The sequence below is a fragment of the Orcinus orca genome, chromosome 1 (assembly GCF_937001465.1).
Source record: "Orcinus orca chromosome 1, mOrcOrc1.1, whole genome shotgun sequence".
Lineage (NCBI taxonomy): Eukaryota > Metazoa > Chordata > Mammalia > Artiodactyla > Delphinidae > Orcinus > Orcinus orca.
In genome coordinates, this window is record NC_064559.1 from 169,322,964 (window position 1) to 169,342,703 (window position 19,740).

Genomic DNA, 19,740 nt, shown 5'->3' on the forward strand with positions numbered 1-19,740 from the left:
ATAACTACCATATAACCCAGCAATTCCATTTCTAGGTACGCAACCAAAGGAAAGAAAATCAATATCTGGAAGAGAGTCTGCACCTCCATGTTCACTGCAGCATTATTTACAACAGCTAAGACATGGAAACAACCGAAATACCCATCAAAAGATGAATGGATACAGAAAACGTGGTGTGTTTGTGCATGCGTGTGTGCGTGCACTAGTGTGTATAAGATAGAATATCATTCAGCCATTAAAAGGAAGGCAGTCCTGTCATTTTCAACACCATGGATGGACCCTGAGGGCATTATGCTAAGTGAAATAAGTCAGAGAAAGCAAATACCAGATGAACTCACTTATACGTGGATTCCAAAACAACCAAACTCACAGAAACAGAGAACAGATTCAGTGTTGCCAGAGGCAGGGTATAAGGGATGACAGAAACAGGTGAAGGTGGTCAAAAGTTACACACTTCCAATTATAAGATAAATAAGTTCTAGGGATATAATGTACAGCATGGTAGGTATAGTTAACAATACTGCATCATATATCTGAAAGTAGCTAAGAGAGGTAATCTTAAAAGCTCTCATCAAAAGAAAAAAATGTATAACTATGTGAGGTGATGGATGTTAAGTAAACTTATTGTGGTAATCATTTCACAATATACACATATATTAAATCATTACATTGTGCAACTTAAACTAATACAATGTTATAAGATCTGACTAACATACATCATGGAATGATTGAATTTTGTGAACATCCATCATCTCATATAGATACAAAATAAAAGAAAAAAATTTTATCCTTGTGTTGCAAACTCTTAGGATTTACTCACTTAACAACTTTCATATATAACATACAACAGCATTAATTATATTAATCATGTTGTATATTACATCCCTAGTACTTATTTATCTTATAACTGGAAGTTTCTACCTTTTGACCACCTTCATCTAATTCTCCCTCCTCCCACCCTATGCCTCTGATAACCACAAATTTGGTGTCTTTTTCTGTTTGTTTTTTTGTTGTTTTTGAAGTGTAACTGACCTACAATACTATGTTAGTTCCCAGTGTACAACGTAGCAATTTACAATCAATATTTCTATAAATTACAAAATGATCACCATGGTCAACTTCTATTTATTAATTGGCTCCTGTTAGGTAATTTAAGTTTAGGTAGACAAGCAGGCTGCATAATCTATGAATGGTTTTTCTTAAATCTGTCTTTTGTGTCTAATGACTTACAGTTCAAAAAAGTTTCATATACATGCCATTTTTTTAATAAAGACTGCATATTTAGACTGTCCAATGCAAAGAGATCAATAAAATTTCTCACAACACACAATCTAGCATACTTAATATACACCTACAATAGTTAGCATTTCATGGTCATTATATGTAAAATATTAGTAAACAAACAATCAGATCAACATATTTATAGTGCATCTACTGTATGCAGGGTACTGGGATCAACTGAAGTCTCAGATATCATCCCTAACATCAAGAATCTTAACATTTACTTAATGGTAAACAATGCTAAATAAGAAAATTTAAATAATAATAAATGATTTTAATAACAACACAGCACAAGAGACACAGGTACTACGTGATTAATCTGTCAGATAAATTAACAGATAAGTGTACCTGAATAAGTACTGTAAAAGTTCAAGAAATGGGAACTTCCCTGGTGGTCCAGTGGCTAAGACTCCACACTCCCAATGCAGGGGGCCCGGGTTCGATCCTCGGTCAGGGAACTAGACCCCACATGCTGCAACTAAGAGTCTGCACGCCAAAGCTAAAGATCCCTCGTGCCACAACTAAGACCCGCGCAGCCAAATAAATAAATAAAATAAATATTTTAAAAGTTCAAGAAATGGACCAGATCACGAGTCTGGATGGTCAAGAAATCCATTATTTATGGATTTGAGCTGAGTCTGGAAGCACAGATAAAATTTTAACAGATAACCCCAGAGAGGAAGATGCAGAAGTGAAATTTCAAACAGGGAGAGACATGCAAGGAGTAATCTAGGAATAGGCAATTACTGAGGGATCAGTGAAATTGGAGCAAGGATTTATTTACATGGGTAACAGCAGGACACAGCTGGAAACACAGACAGGCATCATATTATGGAAGCCCTGGAATGCCAGTCTGAGAAAGATATTGTTTATACTTTAAGCAATGGGAAGTACTATAGCATAATGGATAAGAACATGAACTCTAGGACTCGACTGTCCAAGTTCTAATCCTAGTTTCTAACTCACTAACTATATGACTTTGGGGAAGTTAATCAATTTACCTGAGACTTAATTTTCATCTATAAAACTGAGTAATAATAGTACATACCAAAAGATTAAATAAATTGACATAGGTAACACATTTAAAACACTGCCTGGCACATGATAAGTGCTTCATAAGCAATTATTTAAGTTTTTAAGCCTTGGAGTTGATCATTTTATTATAAAATAAATAACCTAACAACAGTGATTACACAGGCTAGTTTTCAGCCCCATCCTCCCTTCCACTAATATTTATTGAGCACCTATTATGAGTAGACACTATGCTTGGTGCTGGAACACTACTTGAATATACATTTCTTCAATGTACCATGCCCTTTTCCTCTTCAAGACCTTTTATCTGTCTCCCCCTCCTTGCCACAATAACTCTGCATCTTTTAGCTCTTAGCTCAAAAAAAAGAAGTCTTCCCTGAACCCCTAAAAAAAGTGATCTCCCCTTATAATCTCTCACAGCACCTCCACTTTTCCTTTTATAATAATTATCACAATCTATAAACATACATTGGTGTGATTATTTGATTAATGTCAATCTCTCCCACCAGACTGTAGACACCACAAAGACACCCACTAGACTGTGTTCACCATGTGATTCCCACAGAACCTGATGTGGTACCTATTCAATAAACACCTGTGGAATGAATAAATGAACAGTATAAACAGTTAGTGTTTATACTCTGTTTACACTCAAGAAGTTGTGTTAAACTTCAATTAAAATTATTGATTATGATTGATAATTATTGATTGATTATGATCGATAATTATTGATTATCTAAAACAGATGCTTTTAGGTAAACAGTTAGTGGGGAAGAAAATATTCACAATGCCTCAAAATATCATTTCACAGATGACTTATTACTTCCAAAGGAGAAAATGTATGTTTACAGTGAAGAGATGCAGTAATCACTACCTTAATCAAATGATCAAGCTTAGCATCACTAACAGTTTAACAAGCTGACAATATGTATCTCCTGATGTGATGCAATAAACTTAAAACATCACCCACAGTTATTCTTCTCCAAACTGTTTAATCTGAATTGAATCACGAACAATTACAAATCTAGAATGTGAGGCATTCTGTAAGACAGCTGTCCTGGACTCTTCAAAAAATTCGGTGTTATGAAAAACAAGATCATTCTGAATTGAGAGAGACTAAAGAGATTAAACAACCAAATGCTATGCATAAACACTAACTGGATCCTAGATCAAGAAAAATACACAAATATGGACTCCCTGGCGGCGCAGTGGTTAAGAGTCTGCCTGCCAATGCAGGGGACACGGGTTTGAGCCCTGGTCCAGGAGGACCCCACATGCCACGGAGCAACTAAGCCCATGCGCCACAACTACTGAGCCTGTGCTCTAGAGCCTGCAAGACACAACTGCTGAGCCCGCGCACCTAGAGTGCGTGCTCCACAACAAGAGAAGCCACCACAATGAGAAGCCTGCGCACCACAACGAAGAGTTGTCCCTGCTCGCTGCAACTAGAGAAAGCCCGAGCGCCACCAACTAGAGAAAGCCCAAGCGCAGCGATGAAGACCCAGCGCAGCCAAAAATAAATTAATTAAAAAAAAAAGAAAATACACAAATACCCATACACAGCAAAAAAAAAAAAAAAAAAAAAAAGACATTTAAGGAATAATCAGGGGAATTTGGACTATACATTAGTATTACGTTGAATTAATAATCATTTTTTTGGATGTGATAATGGTATTTAAATTTTGTATGCGAATGTCCTTACTCATAGGAGATGCCTGCTGAACTATTTAGGGAAGAAGTGTTATGTTATCCGTAACTAACTTTCAAATAATAACTTTCAAATAATTCAGGAAAAAAGTATGTGAGTGTTAGTGAGTGGCAAGGGTGGAGGAGGTGAGGAGAGAGGTGCTCAAGAAAGAGACAAAATGGTAAAAACTGATGAATCTGGTGAAGGATATATGGGTCTTCACTGTACTATTCTTTCAACTTTTCTATAGGCTTGAAATTTTTTAAAAGAAAAGGTAAAAAGTGTACTGAGCTTGTGGTGGGAAGCATTCCTTCCCACTTTGAATACAGAAATTCTAGACAAAATAGATTATTTTTAAAGAGTTTATACAGTGAAATTCAAAAACAAGATAGAGAAATATGCCATTAACCAAGAAGAAATCAAGCCACGGCGATGAGTGAGAACTGAAGTGTGGCAGTTCACAGAGGTTACAGAATTAGACAGCAACCTTCAGACCTGGGATTTGAAAGCTAGCAGGTAGGATGGGAAGTATGTGCTATAAACTTCTAGAAGTTTCTGCATTACAGAAGGCCAGACGGGGCTCTCTGCATAAAGCCAGGAGCTGGAGAAAAAAGTGCCCCAAGTGGCCCCAAGACTCAGCAATGGTGCAGGATGGAATAGTGCGCCAATAAAATCAACTTTCAGAAATCAGAATTCCTAGCCTGTTCCTCCCTCAGGATTGGTAATGAAACTGTTATTCATGAACATAACATGGTTTATCTCCTCTTCCTCAGCTCTCCTCTTCCTGTGACTTGCAGTAATGTTTTTAATTTTAAGAAGTCATTAAATATGGGACAGTGGGGAGAGAAGAATGCATGTGACTGTAAAGGAGTAGCACAGGGGATATATCCGTGGTGATAGAATCGTGCTGTATCTTAAATTGTAATGGTGGTTACATAAATCTACCTGTGATAAATGGGAGAGAACTACATACACTCGTGAATATGCTCACAGCAGCATTATTCATAACAGCTAAAAGGTAGAAACAACCCAAATATCTATCAACTGATGAATGAACAAATAAAATATTAATTTCCTGGGTTTTATATTTTCTCGAGTTATGTAAGGTGTAACGAATGAGAAAAACTGTGTAAACGAAACTTTCTACAGTATTTTTGCAACTTCCTGTGAGGCTATATTTACTTCAAAATAAAAAGTTGAAAAAATTTAAATAAAAGGGAAAAATTATTAAAAATTCAATAAACAGGGAGCAGATGAAGAGGGCATCTGTGTAAGGGGGGAGTCAGAGCCCAAGTGTAGTGAAGCAGATGTCCTTGCACAGGGGTGGCCCGGCATAATGTGTCAGAGCCCCAGGGGGAAGGAAACTGCCTACACAGGACAGCCCAGTGTGGGGTGTTAGAGCCCAACAGAGGTAAGGAAGGCATCCACATGAAGGGGATGGTCTGGCAGACAGAGAACACAAGTGGGTAAGGCGGCTTCATATGCAGGAGGGGTGAGGAGGAGATATAAGAGGGCAGTCCAGGGTGGCGGGTCAGAGCCTGAGCAGGATTAGAAGGACCAAGGGGAGAAGAGAGTGATAGGACACGGGTTACATGTAGAAAGATGGATCAAGTAAGTGACTACATGAAGGGCAATCGGAGCAAGGTTTCTCACTGTTGGAGAAGGGGTTAAAATGCAGAAAAAGAGATAACTGCAAAGAACCCTGCAGTGTTGGTTTGGAATCTGGGGTATCAGTTTGAACTCATGGACTTCAATAAACATACTTATAGCAATAAACATAGTGTTGTGTTCAATGAACATAGCAATAAACATAGATGTAAAAGTGTGTGTGTGTGTGTACACATATATTCTCTAGTGCTATACACAAAGAATCTTGGAGCAGCAAATCCTCAGCTCAATTCCATGTAGCAATGAGCATACCTAGCACCAGATTTGATTTATAAATATTGTTATTCACTAAAAGGAACAAGGGCTCCATGGAAAAATGGCTGATTCCAAAGCTGGAGTAGAAAAAATACAAGAACTTTGATGAGGATGGAGGGAAACATGAACCATCGTACATTGCTGGGAAGAAAGTAAAATGGTGTGGCAACCCTGGAAAACAGTTTGGCAGTTCCTCAAAAAGTTAAGAAAAGTTACCACATGGCATAGCTATTCCACTCCTAGGCTTATACCCAAGAGAAATGAAAACATATATTCACACAAAAACTTATCCGTGAATGCTCATAGCAGCATTATTCATAACACCAAGAGATGAAAATGACACAAAGATCTATCAACTGATAAATGGATAAAGTGTGGCATTATACATTGACAAAATATAATATTATATGATAATTAAAATAAAGTACTGCTGTATGCTACATCATAGATGAATCTTGAAAATATGGTAACTGAAAGAAGCAGACACAAAAAGCTACAGATTACATGATTCCATTTATATGAAATGTCCAAAACAGGCACAGAAACAGAAAGTAAATTAGTGGGTTGCCAGCAGCTGGGAGGAACTGGAGGGAAATGGGGAGTAACTGCTAACAGATGAAAGATTTCTCTTTGGGGTGAAAAATGTTCTGGAATTAGACAGTGGTGATGATTGCAAGACTCTATAAATATATAAAAACCACTGAACTATACACTTTAAAAGGGTGAATTTTATGGTATGGTGTGTGAATTACATTTCAATTAAAAAAAAAAAAGGAAGCGTCCAAGAATGATGGGGACATGTTAAAAGGACAAAGAAACCAGCTTGAAGGAGCTTCCACAGACCAAATCAGAGACAATCTGAGCATCAAAATAAATAATGGTAGCAACAGATTATAACCCACTGGATAAAACAGAAAGCCATAAGTCTTTACAACATAAATGAATGAATTCCAAGTGTGATAAGGAATGGGATATTTAAATAGTTTCAAAGTTCCTCTCCACAAAAATACTTACTAATTACAAAAAAAAACAAAGAGTAACTTCAGAGGCAAATCCTGGCAGATGCCACGTTACACAAGTGATCAAAGTGAACACCATCAGTAATAGGACAAACAAAAATCCATGCTCCCTGACAGATTGCAATGAAGAGGACACAGCAATGCCCATACTAGGGGAGACTGTGGGAGGACTGGGGGGCGGCGGGGACAGGAGGTGTACAGAAACTCCCTGTACTTCTTGCTCAATTTTTCTCTGAACCTAAAACTGCTCTAAAAAAAATAAAGTCTATTGAAGAGAGAGAGATCAAGATGGTAGACTAGGAGAACAGTGGAACTTGCCTCCCCACACAAACACATCAAAAATACATCTGCATGTGGAATAATTCTCACTGAAAACTAACTGGAGACTGGCAGAAAGACCTTTATACAACCAAGGCTGTAAGAAAGATCCACGTGGAATCAGGCAGGAAGGGAAGAAAAGTGATCAGGTTGGGACCTATGCCCCTGGGAGGGGACTCAGAAGAGGAGGGGGATTTCATGGGTGGAGAACCTCCCTGGGGAGTGAGTGGTTTGAGCCACATATTGGGAGCCCCAGCCCTGGGGTCCAACACCAGGAAGACAAGTCCCCTTAGCTGGTTGGAGGGCTGGTGGGACTAACAGGAGGGCTGTGGGAAGCCCAAGATGAGCGTACACACCCTTGTTTACTCCCAAAACAGAGTGGGTAGGGTGGATTGAAACTGCATGGGACACTGGCTGGTCTCCCAACTAAATGCAACATGTGATTCTAAACTCGGTGCTCTTGACATAAAGGACATTATTTGTACATCTGGCAAAACTTGAATAAGGTGTGATAATTAGATGGTGGTAATGCATCAATGCTCATTCCCTGATTTGATGGCTGTATTGTGGTCATGTAGGCGAATGTCCTTTTTTGTAGGAAACACAGTTTCAAAGGTGGTAGGGGATGCAGCTAGCAACTTACTCTCAAATGGTTCAGAGAAAAAAGACCTCTGTACTATACTTGCAAACTGTCTATAAACTTGAGATCGTTTTTTAAAAAAACATTAAATGCACAAAAACTATCATATTTTTAATTTCCAGGGCACTTTCTCTTTCTGATCCTTTTTATGACATCTTGAGCTTATTTCATGGATATAATTTTTTTCTTACCATTCTAATTACCTATAATTTAGTCTGTTTTTTTTTTTTCCCCAAACCTCCTTCTGTTTTCAATATTATTTCCTCCAAGTTCCTGTTTTGTGTTTTGATCTCTGTCTTCACACTGGACGCTTTCCCCAAATGCCTAACATTGAACAAATGAAGTACTAAAAGCCAACTGGAAGCTCTGCATGTGTGGCTTCTCAACTGGGAGGCTTCCACTGCATGGTGATTGGGTGGGAACACAGCTATTTCATTGGGAGACCTCCGAATGTCAGTATATGTAGGTCTTTTCTTTGGACTCCAGAAAACAGTCTTATAATCTCCTGTAAGGGGGTGTAGAGATGTAACACCAGAGATGTAATCACCGTCTGAAAGAAGAGTAGAGGAACGGGTGAGGGGAAGGATCTCACTTTAATATATAGGATTTCCCCTTATCCTCCTGCATTTACTTTGCTGCCTCATCCCTTGGTATCTGTTATGTCTAATGTCCCCAAGTGTTGATCCTCTTAAGTTTCATTTTCCAAGAAAAACCTGTGGTCTCCCAAGAACATGGGAGAGGAGCAGTCTTCTCACTGTAAAAGTTGGACCGCTCCAAGAATTTTTTTTTTCTTAATTTACTCATTTGGTTGCACTGGATCTTAGTTGCAGCAGGCAGGCTCCTTAGTTGCAGCTTGCAGGCTTCTTAGTGGTGGCTCGCCGGCTCCTTAGTTGCAGCACGTGGGTTCCTTAGTTGCGGCATGCGAACTCTTAGTTGCAGCATGCATGCAGGATCTAGTTCCCTGACCAGGGATCGAACCCAGGTCCCCTGCATTGGAAGCACAGAGTCTTATCCACTGTGCCACCAGGGAAGTTCCCTCTCTGAAGATTTAAATCTTATGTCAGGATTCGTTACCTGCCTTAGAGAAGCATGCAACTCTTATTCAAAATAGAAGTCACTAAATATCATATATATACCGTTGACCCTTGAACAACATGGGTTTGAACTGCATGGGTCTATCTATATATGGATTTTTTCCATAGTAAATATTACAGTACTACATGATGCACAGCTGGTTGAATCTATGGATGCAGAACCTCGGATATGGAAGAACCACGTATATGGAGGGCTGATTATAAGTGATATGCAGATTTTCCACTGCACAGAGTAGTCAGTGCCCCTAACCTGCACGTTGTTCAAGGGTCAATGGTACATCTCAAAGAGGAATACAATTACTTAATTCAATACAGTTTCTTCCTGAGAATCTCTTCTTTTTTATTCTACTGACCAGAGTCCTTTTAGACACTGTCTTGAATCTCAGTCTTAAGGGTGTGACTTTTACAGCACTTATCTGATTGTTCCTTGTATATCTCCTTCACTGTTACTTCCTCTTTATACCATATACTACTTACAATGAACATGTGTGCATTCATACATAAAACATTATTGAGCAACTACTATGTACCACGTACTGTCTTAGTCATTACTTTACAATGACAACTAAGACAATGTCTTTGACCTAAAGGTGCCCAATGTTTCATAGAAGATGGATGAGTAAACTTAAAATATGAAACACTGTGGTATGTACTAAATGATATATGCACTGGGTACTATGGAGCCAAAGAAGAAGTAAATCCAAATCAGACTGAGGCAGCAGTATATTATTTGGGGTAGGGTAGGCTACTGTAACAAATACTCCAATAATTATTATTTATTATTACTGATAGTCTTTGCAGTGGGTTGAAAACTTCCTAAAGAGGAGATGCCTGAAGAATAAGATTTTGCCAGATGAAGGCAAAGGCACTCCCTCTCACACTCACATGTGAGAAAGCTAGGGGATGAGAAATACCTTGCCAACTGCAAGCCCAGAAGTTCTGGTGAGGAAGGTACTACGGCTAAGTGCTTAGGAACTCAGTCTCTTGCCACACACTGTAAGGCCCAGGCCTCTATCCTCGAAGCTTACGTGGAAAATCAGAGAACTCAGCAGAGCATGCAACACTCCATGAGTGAATGGCATAATCAGTTTCTGAAACCAATCTCACTCGCACACCCTCCCCTCCCACCACCATTTTCTACCCCTTAAATAATCATAATACTTGAAAGAAAGCAAAGAAGATTCCTAGTCAGGAAAAAGTCAATGATTAAGGAGTCTTGCTCTATAAGAATTAATAAAATACTTCTAATTTTCTGCTGGAAATGACTGCTCATCACAACTAGTCTAAACATACAAAATAAAATAATTGAATCTGTATTTCTGATTCCTCACTCTAAAATAAGATTTCACTGCTTAGCTCTTGCGTGATTGACTAAGAAATATTAATGACATTAACTGGGTAAATATACCACTATTTTCTCCTAACAATATTGCTCAAGTCCATGTTCTTTTTCATGCTGAAATTACCTTTCTATGCTCAAGGTAGAAGCTGACTCTAAAAGGGAGAAGCCAAGTACTAGTAGAGAAATTAGCATTTTGACATAAGTCAACAGGAATTTTAAAATATCCTTTTTTTCTGGACTTAAGTCAAATCTTTTTTTAAAAAAACAATATTCCTGATTTAATAAGGAACAATGTTATAAATGAAGCAAGCAGCATATATATACATGAGCATTATTTTCTATAGATCTGTTTTCTCAAGTTCAATCTCTCTTAAGAGAAACAAGATCATTGGTTTTCTTACCTTTTTTCCCTTACACACGTGATAAGGAACAGACTTCTCTGTGCTTACTCATGATGCTTGCTGCACCACCAGCCAGTCCTGCTGTTTCAGTATGCTCTGTTTGATGCTAAAGAAAAAACACATTGCTCATTACATTTCCTAAAGCAATAAGCCCTGATGTTCTTCATATCAATCTATCATAGCCAGACAAATAAAAGCTATGGGACTTAAACAATAAATTACAATTATACCTTCAGATTCAAAGACCTGGCCAGCATGGAATGCAGTAGCACACACATTATATTGTCTAAGAAGGCCCAAATTTAAACATTTCAATGAACAGTTAAGAATTTCTGCACACTTCTTATTTTCAATGAGTAATACAAAGTGAAAGATCAAAGGCAGAGGCATTTTCTATCCAATGACTCTGTTAATTCATAAAAATACTACTTATTTATATTTCAATAGGCCCTCCAAGAATCCAAAGCTAACAAAATTGCTGCTTCACAAGAATGGCCTCTGTTAGTGTGATTTTTTTTTCTACACATACAGAATTCTTAAATTGAGATCCAAAAGATTCCTGCTGGGACTTTTTATTGCCAAACAACTGTTTTTCCTCCAAATGGAGTCCCTTATGATTTCAGCCCTCCTCCACTGCTTAGAAGCAATGGATTAGCAGTTGAAACTAATCAGAATAAAACTAAGTATCTCATATTATCTGTATAAAGTATCTAACCTACAATCACAGCATTTTCAAAACAGGAGAGTATCTCAGACATGATCTAATAAACATCACTTAATTTTTTTTTAAAGATTTAGTTTTTGATGTGGACCATTTTTAAAGTCTTTATTGAATTTGTTACAATATTGCTTCTGCTTAATGTTTCAGTTTTTTTTGGCCTGGGATCTTAGCTCCCCGACCAGGGATTGAAACTGCACCACCTGCATTGGAAGGCAAAGTCCTAACCACTGGACCACCAGGGAAATCCAAACATCACTTAATTTTAAAGATAAACTGAGGCACTAAAAAAATATGTTTCCTGACATTATTACAAATGTAATTCTATCTGATGTGAAAATGATGTGCTTATTAAAATAATAAGCAAATATTCTAAAAGGCTGGAAATTCAAGTTTTCAGAGAACAATAAAAAATATGGAATGGAAATCACTGATGAAAGATTTTCCTGTCTTGAGAACCTGAAAAAATATGTACATGCTATACACTCTAAATGAGAAGTGCTGTTGATGCTAAGAAACAGACTTAACATCTATCAAATAAAGGACTAAATCATATCAGAAGTATGAAAGAGGGCTGTATGGGATAGAAATTCCAAGGTCAAAATGAGAATGAGGTCAAAGTAATACCTCTCATATCTAGCCAATTAAAGAGTTTTATAAACAAATAAAATAAACCCTATAAATTCAAATTCAAATTCTGAGTATGTGTGTCTATTTTAACGTGTGAGGCAAGTCCAATAATATTATGTAACTGTCTCAAAAATCATAGGTCTTCCTTCTGGAATTAGATCCCTTTGACCTTCTAGCCTCAGCTGGGAAAGTCTCAAACCCGGTTAACTCCAACTGTCTACCTACTCCATACATTCCCCTAAGCAGCTTAAGTGTGGCTAAAGGAGAATCATAAAAGACGGTGACTCGGGGCTTCCCTGGTGGCGCAGTGGTTGAGAGTCCGCCTGCCGATGCAGGGGACACGGGTTCGTGCCCCGGTCCGGGAAGATCCCACATGCCGCCGAGCAGCTGGGCCCGTGAGCCATGGCCGCTGAGCCTGCGCGTCCGGAGCCTGTGCTCCACAATGGGAGAGGCCAGAAGAGTGAGAGGCCCACGTACCACAAAAACAAACAAACAAAAAAAAGACGGTGACTCCTCTCAACTTCACATTTATGACTTCACACTACATTTTCCTTAGTTAATCTACTTTCAACCCTGTACCTCATCTTCACCTTCGGATATGCCTGGAATTCCTCAATTCAAAGCTTTCATAATCCATTTCTACCAGAAAATAACCCTCTAGTCTCCTGCAGGACAATGAGGAAAGTCACTTGACTAAAAAAGATAAGGTAGAATACCTGCAAAATTAAACCACTCGTAGCAAACAATCTCCGTTTTCAACACCCCACCTCAACTAAGACTTTAGAGATCCCTAGAGCCTCCACATCACAAGACTCTCTAAGGTTCTGTGGGGGGTAAAGACTTCCTTCTCATCACGTCTCCCTCTGCAGGCAAGCACTTTACAGCTTCTTTGTTCTAAAACCTTTCTTTACTTTTTCCTTTATAGCTTATTTTTAAATTTTTTTAATTAAAAAAATGTTATACAATTTTTAAAGCTTACTTTCCATTTACAGTTATTACAAACTATCGGCTGTATTCCCTACGTTGCACAATACATCCTTGAGCCTACCTTACATCCAACAGTATGTACCTCCCACTCCCTGACCCCTATAGTTCCCCTGTCTCTCTCTCCACTGGTAACCACAAGTTTGTTCTCTATATCTGGGAATCTGCTTCTTTTTCGTTATATGTGCTAGTTTGCTGTATTTCTGAGATTCCACATATAAGTGATATCATATAATATCTGTATTTCTCTGTCTGACTTATTTCACTTAGCATAACGCCCTCCAAGTCCATCCACGCTGCTGTAAATGGCAAAATTTCATTCTTTTTAATGGCTGAGTAGTGTAGTATTCCATTGTATGTCTATACCACATCTTCTTTATGCATTCATCTATTGCTGGACACTTAGGTTGCTTCCATACCTTGGCAATTATAAATAACACTGCTGTGAACACTGAGGAGCATGTATCTTTTCAAATTAGTGTTTTTGGCTTTTTCAGATATATAACCAGGAGAACTGCTGAGTCATACGGAAGTTTTATTTTTAGTTCTTTGAGAAATCTCCATGCTGTTTTCCACAGTGGCTGCACCAATTTACATTCCCACCAACAGTGTAGGAGGGTTCCTTTTTCTCTACACCCTCTCCAACACATATTATTTGTGTTCTTTTCAATGATAGCCATTCTGACAAGTGTGAGGTGATATCACATTATGGTTTCAATTTGCATTTCTCTGATGATTAGTGATGCTGAGAATCTTTTCATGTGCCTGTTGGCCATCTGTATTTCCACTTTGGAAAATGTCTATTCAATTCTTCTGCCCATTTTTTAATCAGGTTGTTTGTCTTTCTGCTGTTGAGTTGTATGAGCTGTTTATATTTCTCCCATTCAGTAGGCTGTCTTTTCATTTTGTTGGTGGTTTCCCTTGCTGTGCCAAAGCTTTTAAGTTTAATTAGATCCCATTTGTTTACTTTTGTTTCCTTTACTTGAGGAGACATCCAAAAAAAATATTGCTGTGATTTATGTCCAAAGAGTGCTCTGCCTATGTTTTTCTCTAGGAGTTATATAGTAACCAGTCTTGCATTTAGGTCTTTAATCCATTTTAAGTTTATTTTTGTATATGGTGTTAGTGAATGTTCTAATTTCATTATTTTACATGTAGCTGTCCAGTATTCCCAGCACCATTTATTGAAGAGACTGCCTTTTCCACTGTACATTCTTGCCTCCTCTGTCATAGATTAACTGACCATAACTGCATGGGTTTATTTCTGGGCTATCCATCTTCTTCCACTGATCTATAGGTCTGTTTTTGTGCCAGTGCCTACTGTTTTGATTACTGTAGCTTTGTAGTATATAGTCTGAAGTCAGGGAGGCTGATTCCTCCAGCTTCATTCTTCTTTCTCAAGATTGTTTGACTATTTCAAGAAGTATTCTTTTGTGTTTCCATATAAATTTTAAAATTATTTGTTTTACTTCTGTGAAAAATGCCATTGGTATTTTGATAGGGATTGCACTGAACCTGTAGATTGCCTTGGGTGGTATGATCATTGTAACAATATTGATTCTTCCAATCCCAGAACACAATATATCTTTCCATCTGTTTATGCTGTCTTCAATTTCTTTCATCAGCACCGTAATAGTTTTTGGAGTACAGGTCTTTTGCCTCCCTTAGGGAGGTTTATTCCTAGGTATTTTATTCTCTTTGATGTGATAATAAATGGGATTGTTTCCTTAATTTTTCTTTCTGCTATTTCGCTGTTAGTGTATAGAAATGCATCAGATTTCTGTGTATTAATTTTGCATCCTGCAACTTTACTGAATTCGTTCATCAACTCTAGTAGTTTTCTGGTGGTGTTTTTAGGATTTTCTATGTATAGTATCATGTCATCTGAAAACAGTGGCAGTTTTATGTCTTTCTTTCCATTTTCTATTCCTTTTACTTCTTTTTCTTCTCTGATTGCTGTGGGTAGGACTTCCAAAACTATGTTGAATAAGAGTGGCGAGACTGGGCATCCTCATCTTGTTTCTGATCTTAGAGGAAATGCTTTCAGCTTTTCACCATTCAGTATAATGTTAGCTGTGGGTTTGTCATATATTGACTTATTATGTTGAAATATGTTCCCTCTGTGCCTGTTTCTGGAGAGTTTTTATCACAAATGAATGTTGAATTTTATCAAAAGATTTTTCTGTGTCTACTGAAATGATTATATGCTTTTTATTCTTCAATTTGTTAATGTGTTGTATTACACCAATTGATTTTCAGATATTAAAAAATCCTTGCATCACTAGGATGAATCCCACTTGATCATGGTGTATGATCCTTTTAATGTATTGTTGGATTTGGTTTGCCAGCATTTTGTTGAGGATTTTTGCATCTATGTTCGTCATAGTGATATTGGCCTGTAATTTTCTTTTTTTCTTATATCTTTGTCTGGTTTGGGTATCAGGGTGATGGTAAACTCACAGAATGAGTTTGCAAGGGTTCCTTCCTCTGCACTTTTTTGGAATAGTTTCAGAAGGAGAGATGTCAATTCTTCTCTAAATGTTTGGTAGAATTCACCTGTGAAGCCATCTGGTTCTGGACTTTTGTTTGTTGGGAGTTTTAAAATTACTGATCCAATTTCAGTACTGGCAATTGGTCTGTTCATATTTTCTATTTCTTCCTGGTTCAGCCTTGGGAGATTGTACCTTTCTAAGAATTTGTCCATTTCTTCTAGGTTGTCCACTTTATTGGCATATAGTTGTTCATAGTAATCTTTTATGATCCTTTGTATTTCTGTAGTGTCGGTTGTAACTTCTCCTTTTTCATTTCTGATTTTATTGATTTGGGCCCTCTCCCTTTTTTTTTCTTGCTGCGTCTGGCTAAAGGTTTATCAATTCTGTTTATCTTTTCAAAGAACCAGCTTTTAGTTTCAGTGATCTTTTCTAGTGTTTTCTTAGTCTCTATTTCATTTATTTCTGTTCTGATCTTGATTTCTTTCATTCTACTAACTTCAGGTTCTGTTTATTCTTCTTTCTCTAGTTGCTTTAGGTGTAATGTTATGTCGTTTATTTGAGATTTTTTTCTTGTTTCCTAAGGTAAGCTTGTGTAACTATAAACTTCCTTCTTAGAACTGCTTTTGCTGCATCCCATAGGTTTTGGATCACTGTGTTTTCATCTGTCCCTAGGTATTTTTTGATTTCCTCTTTGATTTCTTCAGTGATCCACTGGTTGTTTAGTAGCATATTGTTCAGCCGCCATGTGTTTGTGTTTTTTACAGTTTTTTTCTTGTAGTTGATTTCTAGTCTCAGAGCACTCTTGTCAGAAGAGGTGCTTGATATGATTTCAATTTCCTTAAATTGACCAAGGTTTATTTTATGGCCTGGCATGTGATCTATCCTGCAGAATGTTCCATGTGCACTTGAAAAGAATGTGTATTCTGCTGCATTCAGATGGAATCCTCTATACATATCAATTAAGTCCATTTGGTTTAATGTGTCATTTTAAGGCCTGTGTTTCCCTACTGATTTTCTGTCTGGATGATCTATCAACTGATGTAAGTGGGATCTTAAAGTTCCCCACTATTATTGTGTCACTGTCAATTTCCCTTTTTATGTCTGTTAACATTTGCCTTATATATTGAGGTGCTCCCTATGTTGGGTACATATATATTTACAATTGTTATATCTTCTTCTTGGATTGACCCCTTGATCATTATGAAGTGTCCTTCTTTGTCTCTTGTAATAGTCTTCAGTTTAAAGTCTCTTTTGTCTGATATAAGTATTGCTACTCCAGCTTTCTTCTGATTTCCATTGGCATGGAACACCTTTTTCCATCCCCTCACTTTCAGTCTGTATGGGGCTCTTGATCTGAAAGGAGTCTCTTGTAGGCAGCATATATGAGTCCTGTTTTTGTATCCATTCAGCCAGCCTATGTATTTTGGTTGGAGCATTTAGTCCATTTATATTTAAGGTAATTATCAATATGTACGTTCTTATTGCCATTTTGTTGTTTTGGATTCGTTTTTTGATTTATTCACTTTCTTCTTCTCTTCTCTTGTGATTTGATAACTTTCTTTAGTGTTATGTTTGAATTCCTTTTTCTTTTTTTTGTATCTATTATAGATTTTTGGTTTACGGTTACCATGAGGTTTTTGTATAGCAGTCTATATATACATGCTTGTTTTAAGTTGCTGATCTCTTAATTTCAAATGCACTGTAAAAACTGTGCATTTGTATTTTCCTCCCTTCACAATTACTGTTTTTGATATCATAGTTTACATCCAGTTGATTTGTGTATACCTTAACTGTTACTGAGGATATACATGATTTTACTACTTTTGTTTTTAACCTCCTGACTAGCTTTGTGTGTGGATGATATACTACCTTTACTGTATGTTTGCCTTTGCTGGTAAGTTTTTTCATTTTGTAATTTTCTTGTTTTTAATTATATCCTTTTCTTTTTTGCCTAGAGAAGTTTCTTTAACATTTGTTGTAAAGCTGGTTTGGTGGTGCTGAACTCTTTTAGCTTTCGCTTGTCTGTAAAGCCTTTGATCTCTCTGGGTAGAGTATTATTGATTTTAAGCTTTTCCATTTCATCACTTTGAATATATTGTGCCACTCCCCTCTGGCCTATAGAGTTTCTGCTGAAACTGAGAGCCTTATTGGGAGTTCCCTCGTATGTTATTTGTTGCTTTTCTCTTGCTGCTTTTAATATTCTCTCTTTATCTTTGTCATTTTAATTACAATGTGTCTTGGTGTGTTCCTCTTTGGGTTCATCCTGTATGGGACCCTGTGCTTCTTGGACTTGGGTGACTGTTTCCTTTCCCAGGTTAGGGAAGTTTTCAACTACTATGTTTTCAGATATGTTCTCAGGCCTTTTCTCTCTCTCTTCTCCTTCTGGGATCCCTATAATGCAAATATTAGTGCACTGACTTTTGGCATCATGGAATTGCTTTTTTGGAAGGAACAAAAGAAATTCAGTAAATGGACAGATATACAACATAAAATACAGTATAAAATGCCTTAAATACAGTTCAAGATACATAGAAAAAAAAGAACTCCTTCAGTATTCTGCTCAATGTCACCTCCCAATGTGAAATTAACAATCACTATGTTCTCTATGTTCTCACAGTACATTTATATCAACAACACTTTTCACATTACATGGTAGCTTCTCCCTTTATAAATCTGTTGCACGCCGCTAAATAATACACCACGCAAGGCAGGAAACCCCTTTTATTCATCCCTTTATCCCAATACCTCAGCACAGTGCTTGTCATATAGTAGGTATTAAAAATACGTGGGATGATTTCATTAAGTATAGCATATAACACACTCCCATGGCAAGGATTCCAAATAAATAGCTTCTAATTTTATCCCCCTCCTTTTATTTCTACTACATCTGCCTTAGTTTAGGCCCTCATTAGTTATCTCCCAGATTGGTTCAATATAGTTTCCAAACTAATGTCACTGTCTCTTTTGGTCTAGAAAATATATCCTTTCGTAGGCTTACCAAAATAGCTTTCTAAAAGAAAATCAGATCATGTTATTCTTCTGCTTAAAAATCCTTAACTAGCTCCCCATCTCACCTATTTAATGGACATATCTCTGGAGGTCACAATGATGGGTCGTCATTTGCTACTACATATACTACCCAGACTGATTGTGCTTTCCTAGCTAACTAAATGGATCCCCTTCCTCCTTTCCCCCAGAATGAAGTGTAGTTTTTTAGCATGGCATAGAGATCCCTTCAGAACTTGTTTTCCAACCTGTTCTCCCACTACTTTCTAAAGCTCCAATCATACCAAACTACTAATATTTCTTGTGAGATGCTCTGCCATGCTTCTCTATCATTGCATGTTCTGTACCTATGTTGAACTACTTTTTTTTTTTTTTTTTTTTCCCTTTTTTTTGCGGTACGCGGGCCTCTCACTGTTGTGGCCTCTCCCGTTGCGGAGCACAGGCTCCGGACGCGCAGGCTCAGCGGCCATGGCTCACGGGCCCAGCCGCTCCGCGGCATGTGGGATCTTCCCAGACCGGGGCACGAACTCGTGTCCCCTGCATCGGCAGGCGGACTCTCAACCACTGTGCCACCAGAGAAGCCCCTGAACTACTTTTTATTTGCCTAACTTGCGTTACCAAGGTTCAACTCATTCTCACCTCAACCTCGGAAGCCTTCCTCAATTCTCTACAGACTGTTTTAAAAGAGTCATGTTTTATGTTCCTGTCATGCATCTCTCTACTAATGGCAGCAGAGACCAAATGAATTTACATTATGGGTAATCCTGTTTGTCTTCCCCATTGGACCGTTTCACTGAGATCAGGGCTATGCCTTCATGCTCTTTAACCCAGGGTATAGCACACAGTGTTCAACAAATGTCTCATGAAGAAGTAAATTGAATGAAACTAATAAAGTTCATACTTAAGTAATCAACCTCATGATGAAGATTTCTTCTTCCCTAAGAAATAAATATTTGTGAATGTGTGTGTGTTGTAGGAGAGAAGGACAGTAAGCAAATACAAGAGAGAAGCAAAAAACAGAAATTTTCTAGTAGGAGAGAGAAAAAGTGACAAGGATTTAAATAATTGGGAAATGTTATCATTATTATTCAAATACAGGCCCTTTAAAATAATAATTACCCTTCTGGAGATTTATCTTAAGGAAACAATTAGATAAATACAAAAGATGTAAAA

The 19,740-nt window shown here is 37.6% G+C and overlaps 1 protein-coding gene across 5 annotated transcripts in view; it reads right to left on the bottom strand.

The window, feature by feature from the left end:
• ZFYVE9 (zinc finger FYVE-type containing 9) overlaps positions 1 to 19,740 on the bottom strand; it is a 186,991-nt gene that overhangs the window by 124,496 nt on the left and 42,755 nt on the right. For all 5 annotated transcript variants that reach the window (XM_049699776.1, XM_004273854.4, XM_033435527.2 and 2 more), the window contains exon 2: positions 10,738 to 10,843. The gene's annotated coding sequence lies outside the window, so the exon portion shown is untranslated. The remainder of the gene's footprint in view (positions 1 to 10,737; positions 10,844 to 19,740) is intronic.